General features: G+C 45.7%; 1 pseudogene; it reads right to left on the bottom strand.

The window, feature by feature from the left end:
• The window catches only part of LOC146348923 (cadherin-like protein 26), a 56,838-nt pseudogene that overhangs the window by 15,445 nt on the left and 19,563 nt on the right, over positions 1-21,830 (bottom strand).

Raw genomic sequence — 21,830 nt, 5'->3', positions numbered from 1 at the left:
CAAATGCAAATCCTAGGAGACTCTCAGGCTACAAAGGAAACAGCTACTCCACACAATTACAAATACCAACAGAGGAGCCAAAATGGAAGTTAGAGAAGTTGCCAACAGTTCGAACAAGAACTTCCTGGGCAGATTAGCTTATCTGCTGGACCCGTCCCGTTCTCCTCCGCGCCGATTGCCATTTAAAAAAACAAATGGTGATCGGCAGGATGTGCCCATAGACTTATAAGCAAACTAGAGCCGTGAATCTTGCATACAAGTCTATGGACACATAGACTTATACGCAAGATTCACAGCTCTATTTTGCATATAAGTCTATGCGCACATCCTGCCGATCACCTTTTTTTTTTTTAAGGCGATCGGCGCAGAGGCGAACAGGACGGGTCCAGGAGCAAGCAGCCGGAGCCATTCCACGTGGAATCCTCCTGGAATGGAGGTAAGTGGGGCCGATCCGCTGTGGATTCCGGAGGCTGGATTCCAAAGAATCCGGCCTCATTTGAATCTGCAGCAGATTTCTCCAACATCCCTATTGCCAGGTGCTTCCATGTCTAGGGGCCATCACCCATGTGGACACTGCAGCTACTGCAAGTACACCTCCAAAATTTTAGAATTTGAAAACCCCTCCAACCAAGAGATACACAATGTGAAGCATTTCACTACCTACAGTAGTGCCTTTGTACTTTATGCTGTCCAGTGTAGATGCACTAAGCTTTATGTGGGAAAAACAGTAAGACCCTTAATTGGACAGACTGGGGAACACCTGAGTAACATTAAGAACAAAGACCAGGTGCCCCACTTGGAAGCCATTTCGCAGAACAACAGCATTCTCCCAGATCTAAAATTTTGGGCACTGGATAACCTTGACATTAAGGAAGAAAACTATCTGCTGAGGGGAGAAGCTGAGTGGATTTTGAGACTGAACACACTCTCCCCATGTGGTTTAAATGAAGACCTTGATTTTTTACCACTCTTATGACCTGTGGGTGTTTTACACACGCACTCCCTAGCTAACACAGTACAGTTCAGTTTTGAGACCTTGGCTGGATTACATGAACATGGAAACACCTGGCAGAGCTAGAAAAATAATGGACAAATGAGTATAAGATTTGAGAAACATCTTTTCCAGGCACCAGTAGATTGACACAGGAGACAGTCTTTTGCTGAAAAAAATCTGCATTCTTTTTCCTCTAGTAAGTATCAACTTATACATTATTCTGAGTAGATAAGCAGGTTTTATATGGTTTTTATAAGAATAAACATGCATAAGCCCCTGTGGAAATTTGTATTTTAGTAATGTTTTAATTATGTGTGTTGTCCTATTTGTAATTTTTATTACCATTAATGTGACAGCCCCCTGAAGAAGGTCTAAAAATCAGAAAAAGGCCAAAACACTTTGGGCTTTGTACAATAATTTTATTTTATTTTATTGCATCCTGAGAACCTGTTTCTCTTCTTTGTGATTTACCCATGGAGTGAACCTCTTCCTGGTGTGGAGTCCTATGCAGGGTTCCTCAGAAGACCTCATAATAATCAAGGGTGTTCATTTGACCATTACCAGCCAAAACTACTCACCTGATGGTGTGTGGCGCTGTGTCTGGATCCCTGGCAGTATATTGTACAATCCTGGTACCAAGCTTCACTCCTTCCTCTAGCCAAAGAACAAGGATAGGAGGATTAAACTGAGGGGCATCGTTTCTGTCAATGACATTAATGTTCACAGATGTCTTGGAGTAGGCCACAGGAGGAGCGCTCTGCACCACACCGCTTTCACATAAGAAGAAGGGCTCTTCATTCTCCACAGAAATTGCAAGTCTCTTCCCAGAGGTGCCACCATAGACCAAAGGCTGAAAAAGCCAATCAACAACAGAATCAGCCATTAGTAAATTCTGACTGGCTACATCAGCCTCCCACAACCTGGTGCCCTTCAGATGTGCTCGATTACAACTCCCATCATCTGTGCTGGTTGGGGATGGTGGAAGCTGTAGTCCAACAGGGTGGGGAAGGCTGAGCTAAACCATGGAATGACTCCTCAAATCTCATCTATGGTTTTGCCAATCTGCATTACCTTTACAATGCTTAAAACCCCTTCATTGGTATTAGGATCCGTTGCAATGACGAAATTGTCTCCTTTATTTCCACTCACTATCTTATACTTGGCTCTCCAAGCGGACGTGTTGGGAGAATCTTTATCTTCCACGCTGAGGCGTAGGATTCCATTTTCCCTTTTGCCTTCTGTGGCATCCAGGTGATACTTGGAAGACATAGAACAGACATCTAGTTGCATCAAAGGAAGTTCCCAGCACTCCCTCCCCACTTTTCTGTCACACTGCAGTGTGACCAAGATACAGTCTCAAGGATGATGCTATGCAGGCAGTGGCAGCAGAGATTCCAAATGTCTGGAACCATCAGGAGAAAGAAGCAGGTGTAGCCACCATCTCCATGGTGGTCCCAGGTGCACACTCTTACTTACTTTTATATAAATGAGTGGCGGACATACAATTCCATAATTAAGTGGTTGTCACATGTTCTTCTACACAAGGAAAATGCTGCAATTTTGCTGTTGGCAGTGGATGACTTGGCACCCACCAACAGATACCAGATTTGGGAAGGTGGGAAATCAAGAGGCCCTCCCTCTGTATAAATCTTCATATCATAAAGATGGATACTTGGCCAATTAATTGATCAATGACCTTACAGAAGATGGTCACAACAGGTGGAATGAGGCCACCTTCTCTGCTTTGAAAGTGGATTTGGTGACAGTGCTGAATGGGGGCAAGAAAGGATTAGAACTTTCATTTCCCATTCCCCAGTCAAACATGATGGGATTTTGGTTCATTGCATAGCACATCATGTAGAAAATAAGCTCCAGAAAGAACAATCCAGGCATCATCACTACAAATCTAACTCCATGCAAAATTTATGCAAAATAACTTTATTGTTTTATTATTTTCACTTATTGTCAGCCACTTATTACCACAAGAAAGAAAGAAATTACTTAAGAAATCCCCTGCCATCAGTCCTGCCTCACTTCTTCGGTTCCACCAGGGCCCTCAATATTGATTCACCTTCTCCCCACTTGATCCTCTTCCTTTCATTTTGACTTAAAAGTACTGGACCTGTGGCTGGGTCACCATGGATGGAAAACCATCCCCTAAAGAGGTTCTCATATGACAGGGATATGGAATCTCTGGCCCATGTGCCAACTACAGCCTGTGTGAGGTTCCCCAACTGGCCTGCCAGCTCTTGGACAAGCCCCTACCCCCACCCCACTTTCCCCAGTTCTTGTCTCCAAACAGCGTTTGGAGATCAGGACTAGGATTTGGCATGGCCAGCAACCCTTAGGGCCAGACCAAGCCATTTTGCTGCCTGAGGCAAAGAACAAGATGGTGCCCCCTTCTATTCCATGTATGAAAGCCAACTGGACTAGCAGATGAATCTTACTTCAGTACTGGGGATGGGATAGCTTCCTCTACTGCATCTGAAAGCAGCAGGGGTACAAAGCAAGCCACATGGCCCACAGCTCTCTCCTCTGGCACAGCTCTCTCCTCTGGCCCACTACTGGAATGTTCCCCCCATGAGACCCTTCCCAAGTTGGAATTTTGCTCTGGGCTGAAAAAGGTTCACCTGCCATACGACAGACACTTCACAATTGGGCCCAGGGTAAACTCTCAGAGCAAATTCTCTCCCCAAGCACCTCATCCTTACATTTTCCTGGGTAAATTTGGGCAGGTTGTTGTTAGAATCTTCTATGGCAATATTAATTGTTGTTGTTATGACAGTTGTGGATGTCCATGGTCTCTAGCCCCAATCAGTAGTTGGAAAGCTCTCATAGTCTTAAAAACATCAAAATATTAAAACATTATTTCATTTTATGCATTCTGAATTCTGTAACTCCAAAAACAATGCAAATTTTCCAGACAGGAAAGATGTATTTGGAACATGTATGATACCTGCTCATGATCAGTCTGCATATATTAGAACCTGGGTTTTCTCAAGTGTAGCTTCAATGTTGTCATGTAGCCACCAGGAGCTTTTCATTCTGCTATTAAGGTACCTATTTGTGTCACTGATTTTTATTGAGCATGTGTTGTGGCTGTACCTGTGGCCGCCACCCACGCCTGCTCTCTGGTCTCATTTGCGGCCACAGTTAAAGATAAATTTGAGGACTATTTAATCAGGCAAATGAAAGTGATTTTACTGTATTATGTGGATATATAGGCACTTCATTTTGTATAAATATGGCATTTATAACCACTTGTCCTCCAAGAAGCCCCATGTGGCAGACCTGGTTCCTGCTCCTTATTTTATTCTCACAGCAACCTTGTCAAGTAGACCAGGGTAGGAATGTATGAATCCCTTACCTTGCTCCGCTGATGGGCATCCACGGTGGGGGGGGAGGCAATCCATCCCTCCCCCAGAATCCTGCCCGGCTGGCTCTGCTCTGCGGCGACTCCATGGAGCCTCCGGCCAGGGCTGCCCGCAGCCGGACTTCCATCCGCTGCTGGGCTGCGCCAGCCGCAAATGGCGGCCGCTGTAGCAGCTGCCATTTGTGTCCCTGCCAAGTCGTGATAGGCTACGTAAATATCTACATAGCCTATGACAGCAAAAAATGGGGATGCAAATAGCGTAGCGGCCGCCATTTGCGCCCCTGCCTTTTGCCGTCATAGGCTACATAGATACTTACGTAGCCTATCACAGCTTGGCAGGGACGCAAATAGCAGCCGCCATTTGCGGCCACAGCCCAGCAGCGGCCGGAAGATGACCTGGAGCCGCTGCCGCCGGAGCCGCTGCCGGAGCCGCCGCCGGAGCCGCCGCCGGAGCCGCCGCCGGAGCCGCCGCCGGAGCCGCCGCCGGAGCCGCCGCCGGAGCCGCCACCAGGTAGGCTCCATCCTGGGGGGATTCTGGGGGGTGGCGGGGGGGTCGCCTCATTCTGCCATGGACTCTGGGCTTCTTTAGAATCCACCCTCACTGGAGTCTGTGGCGGAATTCTCCAACATCCCTAGACCAGGGAGACAGCCCAAGATGGGCCAGGCTGAGCCAGTTTTCCTTCGTCCAAGTGCGACATTCTATCCACGTTCCCTTACCTTAACAAGGAATATTTTTGCAAGGGTTAGGCTGTTGTCAAATAATTGGTAGAGCAGGGCTGGAGAACCTCTAGGCTGTGGACCTGATAAGGTCCAAGGGGGGGGCACCCATCCAACCAAGCAGTTCCCTGGCCCCTCTGCATGAAGGGAAAAGCTCTTGTGTCTGATCAGCAGGTGATCAGAAATAAATACTTTCCTCTGCTAAGCACTGAAAAAGCCTCCCTATAATATACAATATGCATGGTAAAAGCCCCCCTATAATATATACATGGTAATGTAAATGTTTCCCCTTCATGGATCACTGCCTTGTTGTGGCGAAGGGGCTTGCGTAACTCAGTGAAGCCATAAGCTATGCCGTGCAGGGCCACCCAAGATGGACAGGTCATGGAGGAGAGTTCTGACAAAATGTAGTCCACTGGAGAAGGAAATGGCAACCCACTCCAGTATTCTTGCCAAGAAAACCCCATGGAACGTATCACAAGGCTAAAAGAGATGACGCCGGAAGATGAGCCCCTCAGGTCGGAAGGTGTCCAATATACTACTGGGGAAGAGCAGAGGGAATTTCCAAGTAGCACCAGAAAGAGTGAAGCGGCTAGGCCAAAGCCGAAAGGACACTCAGCTGTGGATGAGTCTGGTGGTGAAAAGAAAGTTCGATGCTGTAAAGAACAATATTGTTTAGGAACCTGGTAAGCTGGAGGTGGTCAAACATGAGATGGCAAGATTGAACATCAACATCTTGGGAATCAGCGAACTAAAATGGACAAGCATGGGCGAATTTCATTCAGGTGACCATTATATCTACTACTGTGGGCAAGAATCCCTTAGAAGAAATGGAGTAGCACTCATAGTCAATAAAAGGGTGGGAAAAGCAGTACTGGGGTACAATCTCAAAAACAACAGAATGATCTCAGTACGAATCCAAGGCAAACCATCAACATCACAGTAATTCAAGTCTATGCCCCAACCACTGATGCCGAAGAAGCTGAGGTTGATCGGTTCTATGAAGACCTACAACACCTTCTAGAACTAACACCAAAAAAAGTGCTCTTCATCATAGGGGATTGGAATGCTAAAGTAGGAAGTTAAGAAATCACCGAGATAACAGGCAAGCATGGCCTTGGTGTACAAAATGAAGCAGGGAAGCCCCTGTCACTTCCTTTGGCAGGGGCTCACGGAGAAGGGCCACTGATGATGATCTTAAGGTCCGGGCAGGCACATGTGGGAGGAGGCGATCCTTCAGGTAACCTGGCCCCAAGCTGTTAAGGGCTTTGAATGTTAATACCAGCACTTTGAATCGGGCCCAGAAATGGACTGGCAGCCAGTGCAGCTGAAAAAGTACTGGCGTAATATGAGCTTGCAGGCCAGTCCCTGTTAACAATCTTGCTGCCCTATTTTGGACCAGCTGAAGTTTCCGGACCGTTTTCAAGGGCAGCCCCACATATAACTCATTGCAGTAATCCAGACGAGAAGTTATACAGCATGGATCACTGTAGCTAGGCTATCTCTGTCCAGATAAGGGCGTAGTTGGTATACCAGCCTAAGCTGATCAAAAGTGCTCTGTGCCACTGAGTTCACCTGTGCCTCAAGTGACAGTTCTGGATCCAAGAGCACCCCCAAACTACACACGTGATCCTTTAGGGGGAGTGCAACCCCCTCCAGAACAGGTTGAATATCACCTAGCCGGGCAGACGAACCCCCCACTAACAGTACCTCCATCTTGTCTGGATTGAGTTTCAGTTTATTGGCCCTCATCCAGTCCATTACCGTGTCCAGGACCCTGATTCAGAACAGCCACTGCCTCACCTGGTTTTGATGAGAAAGAGAGGTAGAGCTGGGTGTCATCCGCATATTGATGGCACCTCAGCCCACAGCTCCGGATAAGCTCCCCCAGCGGTTTCATGTAGATGTTAAACAGCACTGGGGATAAAATAGAGCCCTGTGGAACCCCATGGCACAATTGCCATGGCGCAGAGCAATAATCCCCCAGCACCACCTTCTGGAATCGGCCATCCAAATAGGAGCGGAACCACTGTAGTGCAGTGCCTCCAACTCCCAACCCAGACAACCTATCCAGAAGGATACCATGGTCGATGGTATCGAAAGCCACTAAGAGGTCCAGAAGAAACAACAGGGTCGCACTCCCCCTGTCCCTCTCCCGGCAGAGGTCATCCCACAGGGCGACCAAGGCAGTTTCCATTCCAAAACCAGGCCTGAAGCCCGATTGAAATGGATCTAGATAATCTGTTTCATTCAACAGTGCCTGGAGCTATCCTACAACCACCTGCTCAAGCACCTTGCCCAGGAAGGGGATGTTGGCCACTGGCCTATAATTATTAACATCCTCTGGGTCCAGGTTAGGCTTTTTCAGGAGTGGTCTAATTACCGCCTCTTTTAAAGCGGCAGGCAGCACTCCCTCTCTCAAGGAGGAATTTACAACCTCCTGGACCCAGCCAGACATCCTTGTTTGATTTAATAAGCCATGAAGGGCAAGGGTCAAGCACACAAGTGTTCGATTGGACTTGGCCAAGCACTTTGTCCACATCCATGATCCAGCGAATGTTGGCGATTTGATCTCTAGTTCCCCTGCCTCTTCGAAACCCAGCTTGTACTTCTGGGAGTTCTCGGTTCACATACTGCTGAAGCCTAGCTTGTAGGATTTTGAACATGGAACCTGAGCACACTCCGGGAGAGAGCGCAGGACAGGAAGGCCTGGCATGCTATGGTCCATGGGGTCACGAAGAGGCAGACACGACTGAACTACTGAACAACAACAACAAATGTAAATGTTTGTGTTTGAGCTGTAGAATGTTATCCAGGTGTCAGGGTTCCCCTTATGACCTGGACCCCCTGAGCAACTCCTTAAGGATCCATTTTAAATTTCCCCTTTCCAATAATGTGAGGTTTAGGCTGCAGGCATGGGGTGATTGACACTCTAGACACAGGTTTTAACCACAACAGTTTACTGGTAAATTAAAGCAAGCAAATCACAACTAATGGTATTTACACAATAGAGCTGAGTGATACAAAAGGCATTAAGAGAAAATAAAAGTTGCAAAATGCAAGTTCTTATACCCTAGCTGTACTTAAGACTTATCCAGGCTGCTTCTTCCTGCTCTCACTTCTCTGGTCTTTCTGACTCTCTCTTTTTATACCCTCCTCCCTCAAACCGAAAGTACTGTATCAAACCTGAAGAAATGAAACTTAACTGGGGAAATGAAACTGAAACTGAAACTTATCCAGAGAAATGAGACTACTCCTCTCAGGGTTAACTCCCCCTCCCCCAACAAAAAACCCTAGGCCTCTAGGACTGGCCTTTTTTTCTTTTCCTTGCCTCTGTAGGCCTCAAACCTTCACACCAGGTAAGTTAGAGGTAATGGAGTGTTGCTGTGTGAGGGAAAGGTGGGTGGGGCATGTGAGTGGGTGGACTTCTAAGGGGATTTATAAAGAGAGACTTGACAGTTTAACAGTCAGATAGGGTTTAGGGATCCAGTTAATGTACATCTAGTGAGATTAGGTTGGGTGATTGGTTTAGAAGGGGTGGATAGGTAGGTAAGGACATAAGATATAAGATAGAATTATAATTACACATAAGAAGATTAAATAATAACCATTATAAACTTTCTGGTAAATAATACAATATTATTTGTTTTATTATTCATATAATTCCCCATATCAGCTTGATTTGTTAACACTATCAAATTAGAAAAATCTGTTTTCCTGTTACTACTCCTATATTGGTTAAAGGAAACCAGTTAACCTAGTGGATTTCTCCTTGACAAAAGGTAAAAGGTCTGGAGCTTTGGGATTCAGTGAGGACAACTGCCTAAAGCTGATGTCCTAGGGTTATTTTTCAGTTTCAAGAGGATGGAAACAGGAGGGAGAATAATCTGGAGAAAGGAATGTCACACTCCCCCTCTGAGCCATTTTGGTTTCCTTCTGATCTATGTTCTGTTTACTTGTGAGAAGACATGATGTTAATGCTTACTTCTGAGTAGATATACAGAGGCTTGATATTTGGGATATTTAAAAGCGGTAATGAGCAAGTTATTCAACCCTCCTTACTTCTGAGTAGACACGCAGAGGTTTGTCTTGCTTATTTCTCAGTAGATACGCTGCTTGTGTTTTTGCTTTTCCCAAGCGCTTCTCTGAATAAAGCCCTTAGGCTGAATCATGGTTGTCACACTTGGTGTAGCACAAACACTAGAGCACTGAACCAAGTTGGGGGCAGTGAATTAAGTTTAGATACTGACATACCACGGGGAAAGACTGAAGGAAGAATCGGCAAGAGCCTGATGATATTATACTGTTACTGCATACCAAAACACAGATCTCACATAGACATCAATATAGAATTTATTTACAAGTACTGCACCTCATAATCTGAGCATCCTGTGATGTATATCAAGCCACTGGAAGGATGAACTCTGAAGACAGGTTGATTTTGATGAGGTATCTCTGAAACCCAGTAATATTCCACTTGAGAATTCGCAGTGCCTTTTTCATCCTTGTCAAAGGCCATGACACTGAAAACTGGTTCACCTACAATTGCAAAAAGTGAATTATTTATAGCAAGTGCTCAACAATGTTATGTACCATTCTTGGTGTATGTGTAGAGTGAGTTGCATGTATCTCTGCTATATTTCCCAGTCCCAGTTTACCAGGAAAGATTGCCTCCTCACAATCTCACTGTATGAGGAATGAGTTTTGTCACTTAGGCTGCAATCTTATGCCCACTTACCTAGGAGTAAGCCTCACTGAACTCAATGGGGCTCACTTTTGAGTAGACATGTATAGGATTCCACCGTTAAAGCATTATCAAACCAGAGGCAATAAACTATTAGGCATTAGACCAGAACGGTATGGCAATGAGGATGCACAAAAATGGTCCATTTTTTCCCTCCTGCAGAGTTTTCTGCACCATATTCCTGGATACCCATAGAAACACCGCTGAATGTCTGGGGAGGGGGGTCTTCAAGAGCAATTTCCTGCAGGTTGGCTGTGTTTGGAGGTAGTTCAGGGCACATGATGTGGTGGTCATCCCACAGCCATCCCAGAGATTTTCACAGAAAAAAACAGTTTTTCCCAGGCTACGTTAAGTCTGACTGTTTTCCTTAAGTCAGATTCTCCACGCTTTTGTTGTTTTGTTTTGTTTTGTTTTGAAAATACTTTTTATTTATTTTTGTCTTTATAAATGAAATAAACAATACCAACAAACTGATCAATAACTACAATTTCCTAACAATACAATATTCTTAGGAGGACACAACAACAACGAAAAGGAGAAGAAGGGGGGGGAGAAAAAAATAATTTTTTTCTTTTTATTTTTTAAAGGGTTAAATTTAAACTCCAATACACACGGGCTTCAGATCCCATTCTACTTTAAAAACTATACCTATAACATTGGCAATATTACAATTCAATAATCAACCTCCTTAGGTTAGGAGCTGTTCTGTGAAGCATGAGAGGCTTCCCACCAGCAGACAAACACCTTTGGATCCAAGCCAATATGTCTAATTGCTTAGAGCAGGCCAACTACTTCAGTTTGCATTGTTTAAGCAGACCGCCTTCCCTTATACATACCCAGGCGACCCTTTGTAGCAGCCATATCGGGGGTCAGACTAAGTAGCCTCATGCAGTCTCATGCTTCATGTTCTTGCTGAGCTCTTGCTCTCTGAAATATATGTTTGTAAGCTGACGAGACACAAGAATTTCTTATCTTGTCAACAAAGGCTAAGGTCATAGTGATATGTATATCATGTTCTCCGCTGTTCTCTGCTTATCATGGCTACCCTATAACCCATTTCTTGTATTATAAACAATGGTGCTAGGAGAAGAAATGTTGAGGACTGCAACCCCACACAGGAGGGAGAGGAGGAGCCATTTCCTATGTGTCACAATATCTATAAAAACAATGTGCTGATGTAAATCGGGGCTTCTGGCTCTTTGGAAATGATTCCAGCCTTAAGCCCGCGCGTTAAATAAAGAAACTCTTTTTCCTTCACTCCGTGGTCTCTCTGACTCTGAGTTCTGCAACACCTTAAGCTCACCAAAGGAGGCATTGCTGGGCATTCCAAAACTAATGGAATGTCGCCACGCCATACCTCAATGGCGGGCTTTCTCGGTAGTGGCACCCAGCCTCTGGAAAGCCATCCTTCATGCAGTTCAGGAGACAGAAAATGTGGCATCTTTTCAATGCCTGCTGAAAACACACTTGTTCACCCAGGCTTTCCCTGGGCTATAATTAAATTAATCATTCTGCTCCATCTTACTGTTGCTTAGGGATGTCAGAGAATTCCACCATGGATCTCGGTGAGGCCGAATTCCAGTGCATTTGGACCCCCAAAATCTGTGGCGGAACGAAGCCCCCACCCCACCACCCTGCGAAAGGCACGTGAAGTGGGACACTTGCCTGGTGCCGTTCGTGCTGCTTTGTGAATGGCGGCCACGTCTGCGGCTGCCATTCGCTTCCCTATTTTTGCTGTGATAGGCTACATAAATACTTACATGGCCTATCACGGCTAATGCAGGGACACCATTTGCATCCCTGAGGAGGCCATGATAAGATATGTAAATATTTCTGTAGCCTATCATGGCAAAAAAAGGGAACGCAAATGGTGGCCGCCGTAGCCACCGCCATTTGCATTCCCTTTTTTTGCCATGATAGGCTACGGAAATATATACATAGCCTATCATGGCCAAAAAACAGGAATGCAAATGGCGGCCACTGTAGCTGCCGCCATTTGCGTCCGCAGGCTCCATATGGTGCCTGCGAATGCACCCGGCCAGCGGCTCCGCAGAGTTGCCGCGGAGTGGAGCTGGCCACGTTAGGATTTCGGAGGGAGTTGTGGAGTGCCTCCCCCCGCACCACGAATCACACTGTCGAAAAGGTAAGTGACTTTCGTACATCCCTACTGTTGCTATATTGCTTTGATTGTAATTGGAAGTGTTTTTAATGTTGCGTTTTTTAATATTTCATTTTAATGTCATTTGAATATTCATTGTGAATATTGTAAATATTAAAAAAAATTAGTGGTATATAAGTGTTACAAATAAAATAAATAAATAAATAAATAAATAACACCCTCCCTAACAGGTATTTGCAGATCTGGGCCTAAGATTAAAAGGCTAGTTCACACATCCATGTACACAACTTGATTTCTCATCACTTGATGGTTCATACGCCAATATGTGAGCTGAGAATCATTACGGAAACATTCTTTATGGTATTGTACAATTAGGAGCCTATTGAAAAAAACAATCCATACTCCTCTTCAGATTAGATGTTATGTAAAACAAAAATACCCCCTAAATAGGCTGTGTATGTTTTGGGAGTGGTAACAAAAATCCCAGCACAGGCCACAGGGTATTTTAATTAATGTAGGAAATGTAATTTAAAATTTAAAATAGAAACCTTCCTTTCATGAGTTATGATGGGATGAGATGAGATTGTAGCATCTGTGTGCTATACATTTATACCAGTCCCCAAAAATTACGCTTTGGCCCTGCAATCAGGAGCTGCCACATGAATAGGGATGGACGAAAGGGACTTACCTGGTCCCGCAGCTTGCTTCGTGGTGGGGGGGAGGCGCTTCAGTTCTCCCCCCGAAGTTCAGGCAAGGGGGGGGAGGCGCCCCGCCTCGCCCGGCCAAAATTCAGGCCGGGGGGGGAGGCGCCCCATCCCTTGCTGCTGAAATTCAGGCCGGGGAGGAGCGCCCTGTCTACCCGGCCACGAAAAAATAGTAAAGAAAAAAAAAACACCCATGATAGGCTACGTAATGATTTACATAGCCTATCACGGCTAGATTTCCAAAGTCAGCCGTGATAGGCTATGTAAATCGTCACGTAGCCTATCACGGGTGACTTTGGAAAAAAAAAAAGCGCGTACGCAAATGGCGGCACCCATGGGGCACCGCCATTTGCGTTCCTTAGTTTGGCACGTCTAGTCTATGTAAAGATTTACATAGACTACGGCGAAAATAAGGGAACGCTATAATGGGCGCCGCCATTTGCGTACGCGCTTTTTTTTTTTCCCAAAGTCACCCGTGATAGACTAGATGACGATTTACGTAGCCTATCACAGCTGAGTTTGGAAATCTATCATGTAGCCGTGATAGGTTACGTAAATTGTTACGTAGCCTATCATGGGTGTGGTTTTTTTTTTCTTTTCCTTTTTTACTTTGCAATGGCGGCGGCAGCAGCCGGTCAGAAGACCGGCCGCCACCGCTGCCCCCGCCAAAACGCCACCGAAACGCCGCCGGGACCTGCCGCCGAGAGGGACATTCGCATGAGGTAAGTCCCATCCCGGGGGGGAACGGGGGGGGCGGCGGAGAATTTCACCACCAATTTCGGGGGGTCGAATGCATTGGCATTCAGCCTCCCGGAGATTCGTGGAGAAATTCTCCGCCATCCCTACACATGAACCAACCCTAGGAGTTGAAAGAATAAATCAATCATACAGGAGACAGTAATGGACAGAAACAATACTTCCTATATGATACTACCCACAATCTCAAGGATACCCACCTCTGTTGTGATTTTCTTTCACACTGATGTTAAATTCTTTCTTGGAAAACTCAGGTGCATTATCATTTATATCCTTAATTTTAACACTGGGATCGATCCGCTATTTCCCCAGTCTTCTTATTTTGTACATCAAAATCTATCTGAACAGAAGACAGTCAACCAAGGAAAGCTAGTTAGAGACTGGTAACACAGAGCAATTATCGCCTCATTTATAAACTTATGTGACACTTAGAGCGCAATCCTATGGGGATAGGCAGCCGCCTCCGAACTCGGAGGCGACCACCTATCCAATGCAGGGCAGGAGAAGCATGGAGGGGATCGTTCCCTCCGCGCTTCTCCTACTCTGCATTTGCAGCTAGACAGCCGATGGCACAGCGGGGGAGGAGGCAAAGCAGGGGACGACGCTGCCAGATGACACATAGGATGTGTTGTACTGGCATTTCCACCTTCCCCACACCAGAACACCCCCAGAATGTCCCATTTTGGCTGCTCTGTGCACCTCTTCCGAGCGTGGAGTGTGGGGCTGTTCTGCACTGCCTGCAAGGCAGCGCAGAAGGGGGGAAGGTTGGTTCTCTGGGAACTGACCTCGGAGCGTGGGTCGATTCCAAGAAAACCACATATCCTATGGCCGTCAAGCCACTGACTAGTGGCCATAGGATCTCTCCCTAAACAAAACAAAAGATTGAGTTTCTGAACTTTTTGGTTTAGTGCACTCTTATGTTGGGTATCTTCTAGCAAGTTTATTTTGCCTCCTATGAGTCATAAACAGTAAAAGCAATAGATTTGAGTAGATGTAACTTTGCAAATAAGCACCACTTTAAAAATAGTAGAAGTTGTCCACCACATGAAAATTTCAGCCATTAAAAGCAAATGAAGTGCCTTTTTACATATTTCATAACGCTTAAGAATAGTAATCAAGGGATAAGCTACCACTTTATACAATCCACTACCCAAATGTTCCATTTGCTCTATATTTAATATTTATTGCTTCTACGCCTCATTGATTTAGTTTTGGAAGCCTCTAAATAGGCTTCCAAATAGGATAGGTATCATGTACACAACACGACTTCAATTTCAAAGCCAGCCTGAAATTATTTAAATCATATAAAGTTGTTAAAAAGCTTAAGCAGTTTTTTCATTTTTCCAAATAAGATATGAGCATTGATTTAAGAGCATATATAAAAATACAAAGTTGTTTTAATAAGCAAAACACATTTCAAAAACACATTTCAAAAAGCTTTCTAAATTTAGTTTCAGGAGCATGCATTTTTCAAGATCTTACCCAATGTCCTTCCATAAGGACAGATGCTGTGTCAAGTTTTTATGTTTTGCTTCTCATGTTTATATGATTTCTTTTTGTGCTGCTTGCTTACATAACTTTCTGCAGAATGGAATTTCTTTAACAATTAGTTATTATTTTTTCTGAAGTTCCCAGCTATGATTTGGGGAGTAATATATTTACTTTGTATTCTTGTCAGCTCTGCTGAGCAATGGATTTCCCTACGTTCCCCAAACTGGATACCACCAGCTTCTCTTCCATAAATATACTATTTTGCTATTTTCAGTTTCTACTTCTTTCAATATTTCATGTCACCTTTCACTCATTTGAGTCATAAGCAGAACATCTGCACAATACTACACGTAAGTATTGTACATGGTTGTTCAGTTGTTAAGTCGTGTCCGACTCTTCGTGACCCCATGGACCATAGCACGCCAGGCCTTTCTGTCCTCCACTCTCTCCCTTTTCACAAGTATTGTATACATACTTTAATAATAATAATAATAATAATAGTAATACAATGAATAATAATAATACAATATAAATTTGTATCATTATTATTCATTGGTGTATGGAGTGAGGAACAATCAGTTTGTAAAGGGGTTACAAATTGGTTTGTTGTTTTAAATGATTGGTTTTAAGTAGTTAAAATTTTGATTAGTAGTTTATTTAATGTGTAATTATTGACTTTGTTTATATTATTGTGTTGTTTGTTTTTGGATTAATTGGAATGTGCTCTGGTATAGAGCGCAATACCATAGAATCATAACATAGTAGGGTTGGAAGGGGCCTACAAGGCCATCGAGTCCAACCCCCTGCTCAGTGCAGGAATCCAAGTCACAGTCTTCCTGGCAGATGGCTGTCCAGCCTTGTCTTGAATGCCTCCAGTGTGGGAAAGCCCACCCTAGGTAATTGGTTCCATTGTCGTATTGCTCTCACAATCAGCCAGAATCTGTCTTCCTGTAACTTGAGCACATTATTCCGTGTCCTGCATTCTGGGATGATCGAGAAGAGATCCTGGCCTTCCTCTCTGTGACAAACTTTCCAGTACTTGAAGAGCGCTATCCTATCTCCCCTCAGTCTTCTCTTCTCAAGGCTAAACATGCCTAGTTCTTTCAATCTCTCCACATAGGGCTTTGTTTCCAGTCCCCTGATCATCTTTGTTGCTCTCCTCTGAACCCTCTCCAGTTTGTCTGCATCCTTCTTAAAGTGTGGTGCCCAGAACTGGACACAGTACTCCAGATGAGGCCTAACCAGTGCTGAGTAGAGGGGAACTAGTACTTCCCAGGATTTGGAAGCTATGCTTCTATTAATGCAGCCCAAAAGAGCATTTGCCTTTTTTGCAGCCACATCACATGGTTGGCTCATATTCCGCTTGTGATCGACACCAATTCCAAGATCCTTCTCACTTGTAGTGTTGTTGAGCCACGTATCCCCCATCTCGTAACTGCATTTGGTTTCTTTTTCCTAGGTGAAGAACTTGCATTTATCCCTATTAAATTTCATTCTGTTGTTTTCTGCCCAGCGCTCCAGTCTATCAAGATCACTTTGAATTTTGTTTCTGTCTTCCAAAGTATTTGCTATCCTGCCCAATTTTGTGTCCTCTGCAAATGTGATCAGCATTCCCTGCACCTCCTCCTCCAAGTCATTAATAAAAATATTGAAGAGCAATGGGCCCAGGACTGAGCCCTGCGGTACCCCACTCGTTACCTCTCCCCAGCTTGAGAAGGTCCCATTGATAAGCACTCTTTGAGTCCGATTCTGTAGCCAACTGTCTATCCACCGGATCGTTGTTTCATCTAGCCCACTTTGAGCTAGTTTGCTCATCAGGATATCAAGGGGCACTTTATCGAAAGCTCTGCTGATGTCAAGGTATATTATGTCCACAGCATTCCCACGGTCCACAAGGGAGGTTACTTGATCAAAAAATGAGATCAGATTCAGCTGGCAGCATTTGTTCTTGACAAATCCATATTGGCTTCGAGTAATCACTGCATTGTTTTCAAGGTACTTACAGATGGATTGCTTTATCATCTGCTCCAGAATTTGTGTTGTTGTTGTTAGCAGACATCCTTTTCCTTAACTTCTTATCTGATGCACCTGTTCGCTTTCCTGAGTTCAGATGGGAAAATTTTGTCTTTTCCCATAGCACACTCAGAGGTCAATGAAAAGCTACAGCCTGAATGCCTTTGTTAGAATGCCTCAGTCTCATTCAAACTTCATATGATAATACACTTTAATATATCATTTGTATCTTTATAAATGTTATACACTTACAAAAGATATGTAGAAGACCAAGAATCTTCCTTTTGGATAAATATTTGCAAGGTAGCTTATTATGCAGGTTGGTGCAGGAATGCTGCTAGATGTTTAAACTACGATGTAAGACATCTGGGGTGAATATTTGTCACAGCCCAATAGTCAAAGTACTGGCATTAATCCTCAAATCCCGGGGAGTGCAATTCTATGCCCCGAAACAGAGTCTGGAGAGGCATAAGATACTATGGATTCCTGGATCCGAGGTCAGAGACAGCGCTCCGACCTTGGATCCAGGAATCCGCATACCCTGTCCCCTCCCGCTCACAGCCAGTATAGACAGAACTGCACCGGCTGCCTCAGAGAGGACAGAAGGGAACGTTCCCATGGGCAGGGGGGGGAGGTGAGGGGACTGAGGAAGTGGGGATATAAGCTATCACCAGCCTTCTCCAGTCTCTTTCCCTCCCCCTCCCCAACACCTCAGCTAGATGGGTGAAAATGCCTGTCTAGCTAAAATACAGAGTGGGGAGAGTTCAGAGGTTACGATTGCCTCCGCCACTCCTCCCGCTTTGCTTTCGATGGCCATAAACTTCCGAGTTCAGAGGCTTACGGCCATCTGTAACATTGGACTGTGTCCTAAATGTCGTAGAGTCAAGTTACCTGAAGAAGTGTCTCCTCCCCAATATACCTGCCCAGACTTCTCTAAGTGCCTCTGCCAAATGAGGTGAGGAGGGTGGCTACTAAGGAGGAGGCCTTTTCAGTCCTGTCACCCTGGTTGTGGAATGCCCTCTCCAGCGATGCTAACCTGATGCCTACATTGCAGTCTTTTCAGTGTCTGGTGAAGACTTTAAAAAAAAAATCTTATTAGTATTTCAGGTTTTAAAACTCTATTTTTATACTGCTGCTGGGTTTTGCCTGGGGTTTACTTCAGTTTTATTCTGTTTTAAAGTTTTTACATTATGTTTTTATTATGTGTTTGCATTTTATGGTTTTAAGTTTTGTTTTGTGAAACACCCAGAGATCTTTGGCTATTGGGTATAGAAATATAATGAATGAATGAATTAATTAATGAATGAGTCAGTTTAGTTATTTATTACAATTCTATACCACTCAACACCCAAAGCTCTCCAGGTGGTTTACTAATTAATCCAATTCTATGTGACCACTTTAGTATATGCAACCATTTTGCCCATGCATTCTTCATATGTGTTTGGTGAAACCTGTATTAAAAAAACACATACCACAGATATGAAGATAAGAAGCTGCCCTAGATTAAGTCAGGCCACTCATCCATCTAGTACAGTATTTTCTACCCTGACAGATCTCTCCAGCATCTCAAGCATCTTTCCCAGATCAGCTATTCAAGTTCCTTTTACTTGGAAATGTTGTGAATTGAACTTTGGACCTTGCGCATAGAAAGCATGTGGTCTGCGATTCAGACTACTACAAAGCCTATCCCCATGAATACACACAGTTTAAGGCTGCAATCCTGTTCCCACTTACCTCGGAGCAAACCCCGTGGAACACAATGGGACCAAGTAGGCATGTATAGCAGGGATCCCCAACCATTCTGGGCCTGTGGACACGTTAGGAATTCTGAAAAAGTATCCTGGGCACCACCACAAATCAGCTACTGTAGTGGAGTGGGGGCCAACCACAAAAACGTTGGGCGCATCCCCTTATTTGTGTGTGTGTGTGGGTGTGGGTGTGTGTTCATGAATGTGAATCCTGTGTGCATGTCTCATTCTAGCTTCTCTCTCTCTCTTTCTCTTTGTGGCTCTTTCTTTCCCTCTCTCCACCTGTCTCTAGGATGGTGGAGAAATCCACCACGGACTCCAGTGAGGCCAGATTCTTTAGAATCTGGCCCCCCAGAGTCCGTGGTGGAACGGACTACCCCCTGCCACCCCCCAAAATCCCCCCGGGATGGACCCTACCTGGCTGCGGCTGGTCCGGGTCATCATCTTTGTTCTCCAGCCATCTGCTGCCAGGCTGCGGAACAAAATGGCGTCTGGTGTTGTGGACGCCATTTGCGTCCCTGCCTTTTGCTGTGATTGGCTATGTAAATATTTACATAGCCAATCACAAAAACAGCAGGGACACAAATGGTGTCCGCTACGTCATTTCCGTCCCCGCTCTTTGCTGTGATAGGCTACTTAAATATTTACATAATTAAGTCCCCTACACCAGATGCCATTTGCGGCTGCAGCCCAGCAGCAGACAGAAGTCCGGCTGCGGGCGGCCCCAGCTGGCGGCTCCGCGGACTCGCCACGGAGCAGAGCCGGCCAGGGAGGATTCCGGGGGGAGGGACGGATTGCCTCCCCGCCCCACGGCCTCTCCCAGAGGACTGGTGACTATGTTTTGCGCCCTACCTGTCTCACTCCTTCTTTCCAAGGCTCCTTCCTTCCTTCCTTTAGTTCTGTAGAACCCTCCATCTGTCCTATGCTCTGCTGGCCAGAGACAGGCAGAGCAGCAGGAGCAGCAGAGGCTTTCACAACCTCTGGCTCCTCTGTTTTGCTGTTTAGAGCTAGATGGGCCTCTGAGCTGGATTGGTTCAAAATATGACCTCCCTCATTCATGACTTAATAGTGGACGAGGCAGCCGATCTGGCATGTATAACCAAGACCTGGGTGGGTGAGCAGGGAGGAGTTAGTCCCCCCGAGTGTGCCCACCGGGGTACTTGGTCCAGCATCAGGGTAGACCTGAGGGCCGGGGATAGGGTGGGGTCACTGTGGTCTATAGGAATTCCATCCCCCCCTTCCAGCTCCCTGTCCGTCTGGTCTGGAGTGACTGTGCCTTGTGTTGGGCCACCAGGACAAATAGGGGATTCTGTTGGCGTATTGCCCACCTTGCTGTTCAACAGTCTCCCTATCTGACCCGACAGAAGTGGTCTTGGGTGTGCTGTTAGGGTCCCCCAGACTGTTGGTTCTGGGGGGTGTCAACATTCACGCTGAGAGCACTTTGGCAGGGGCAGCTCAGTTTTTAATTGTCTCCATGACAACCATGGGACTGTCCCAACATGTTATCCGCCAAACATACGTAGTGGGGTAGACGGTTTTCTCAACTGGACATGGAGATGGTGGTCTGAAGGTGGGGGACTTTGAATCAGTCCCTTTGTCATGGTCAGATCATCACCTGCTGAGGTATAGACTTACAGCAGCTTTTTCCCTCTGCAAGGGTGGGGGAACCTATTAAGATGGTCAGTCCCCAGAGACTAATGGATCCAGAGGGTTTCCAGAGGGTTCTGGGGAGGTTTCCAGCTGATATGGCTGGTTTTCCTGTCGAAACCATGGTTGATCTGTAGAATGCAGAAATGACCTGGGTGCTTGACATGATTGCTCCTGAGTGCCCTCTCCAGAATAGAACTTGTACTGCTCCATGGTATACTCCAGAGCTGAGAGCAAAATAGAACACGGCTTAAGTGCAGATGGAGAAAAACTCCTAGTGGACGCAATCAAAAACTGGTCTGTGCCTATGGTCATGTATATTCAGGGGCAGCGAGGGCAACAAAGAAAGAACATATTGCTGCCACTATTGAATCCTCTATCTGCTGCCCAACGGAGCTTTTTAGGGTCATCCGTGGCCTATTGTCAGGAGCACCCTAGCTGCCTCTTGCAGTCCCCTCCAATAGCCAACTCAGGACACAGACAATGAAGATTCTTTCCAAGGCTTTATTCCTTTATTACTTTATGACTCTTACAGATACTAATCACTAGCGAATAAGCATGGAACACTGGGGATAGATAGCAGAGTAGCCTAAGCTCCAGGTAAGGCAGTTGGTCCCTGTTTGAAGGACAACAGCAGGAAGACTCTGAACATATGGGCTATGGAGAGATCCTCCCTCTTACCCTTGGGTCCTTGGGACACGACCATTGTTTTAGCACCAAACGAGCAGAGCGCCTCCTTTCTGTGCCCTCCATCTGTCGCCACTCCCTGCATCTGCACCGAGCATCCAGCAAGCCCCCCTCCAGTGCTCTCTCACTGCCAGGGTCACTATCTCTCCCAGGAATGCTGGCAGGAGGAATCTCTGCCAGCTGCTGACTCAGGGATGTACGAAAGTGACTTACCTTTTTACAAAATTGATTCGAGGTGGGGGGGAGGTGCTCCATCCCTCCCCCTGAAATTCTGGCCGGGGGGAGGCGCTCCGTCCCTCCCCCCCGAAATTCTGGCCGGGGGGGAGGCGCTCCATCCCTCCCCCCCCCAAATCCTGGCTGGCCGGGTCTGCAAATGGCGGCGGCCATAGCCCCCACCGTTTGCGTCCCTGCAGTCAGCCGTGATAGGCTACGTAAATGTTTACGTAGCCTATCACGGCTGATTTTTTTTAAAAAATGCACGTACATAAATGGCGGCGCCCATGTGCACCGCCATTTGCGTTCCTTATTTTGACACATCTTAGTCTATGTAAACATTTATGTAGACTAAGACAGCGAAAATAAGGGGAACGCAAATAGCATAGACGCTACGCTATTTGTGTTCCCCTTATTTTCGCCGTCTTAGTCTACATAAATGTTTACATAGACTAAGACACGTCAAAATAAGGAACGCAAATGGCGGCGCCCATGGGCGCCGCCATTTGCGTACGCGCATTTGTTTGTTTTTTCTTTTAAATCAGCCGTGATAGGCTACGTAAACATTTACGTAGCCTATCACGGTATTTTTTTAAAATCTAGCCGTGATAGGCTACGTAAATC

Source organism: Heloderma suspectum, chromosome 4 (assembly GCF_057233095.1).
Source record: "Heloderma suspectum isolate Gila_16-S chromosome 4, 16-S_ref, whole genome shotgun sequence".
In the NCBI taxonomy this organism is placed as follows: Eukaryota; Metazoa; Chordata; class Lepidosauria; order Squamata; family Helodermatidae; genus Heloderma; species Heloderma suspectum.
Note: the sequence above shows the minus strand (reverse complement) of the source record. Positions and strands in the feature narration are given on the sequence as shown.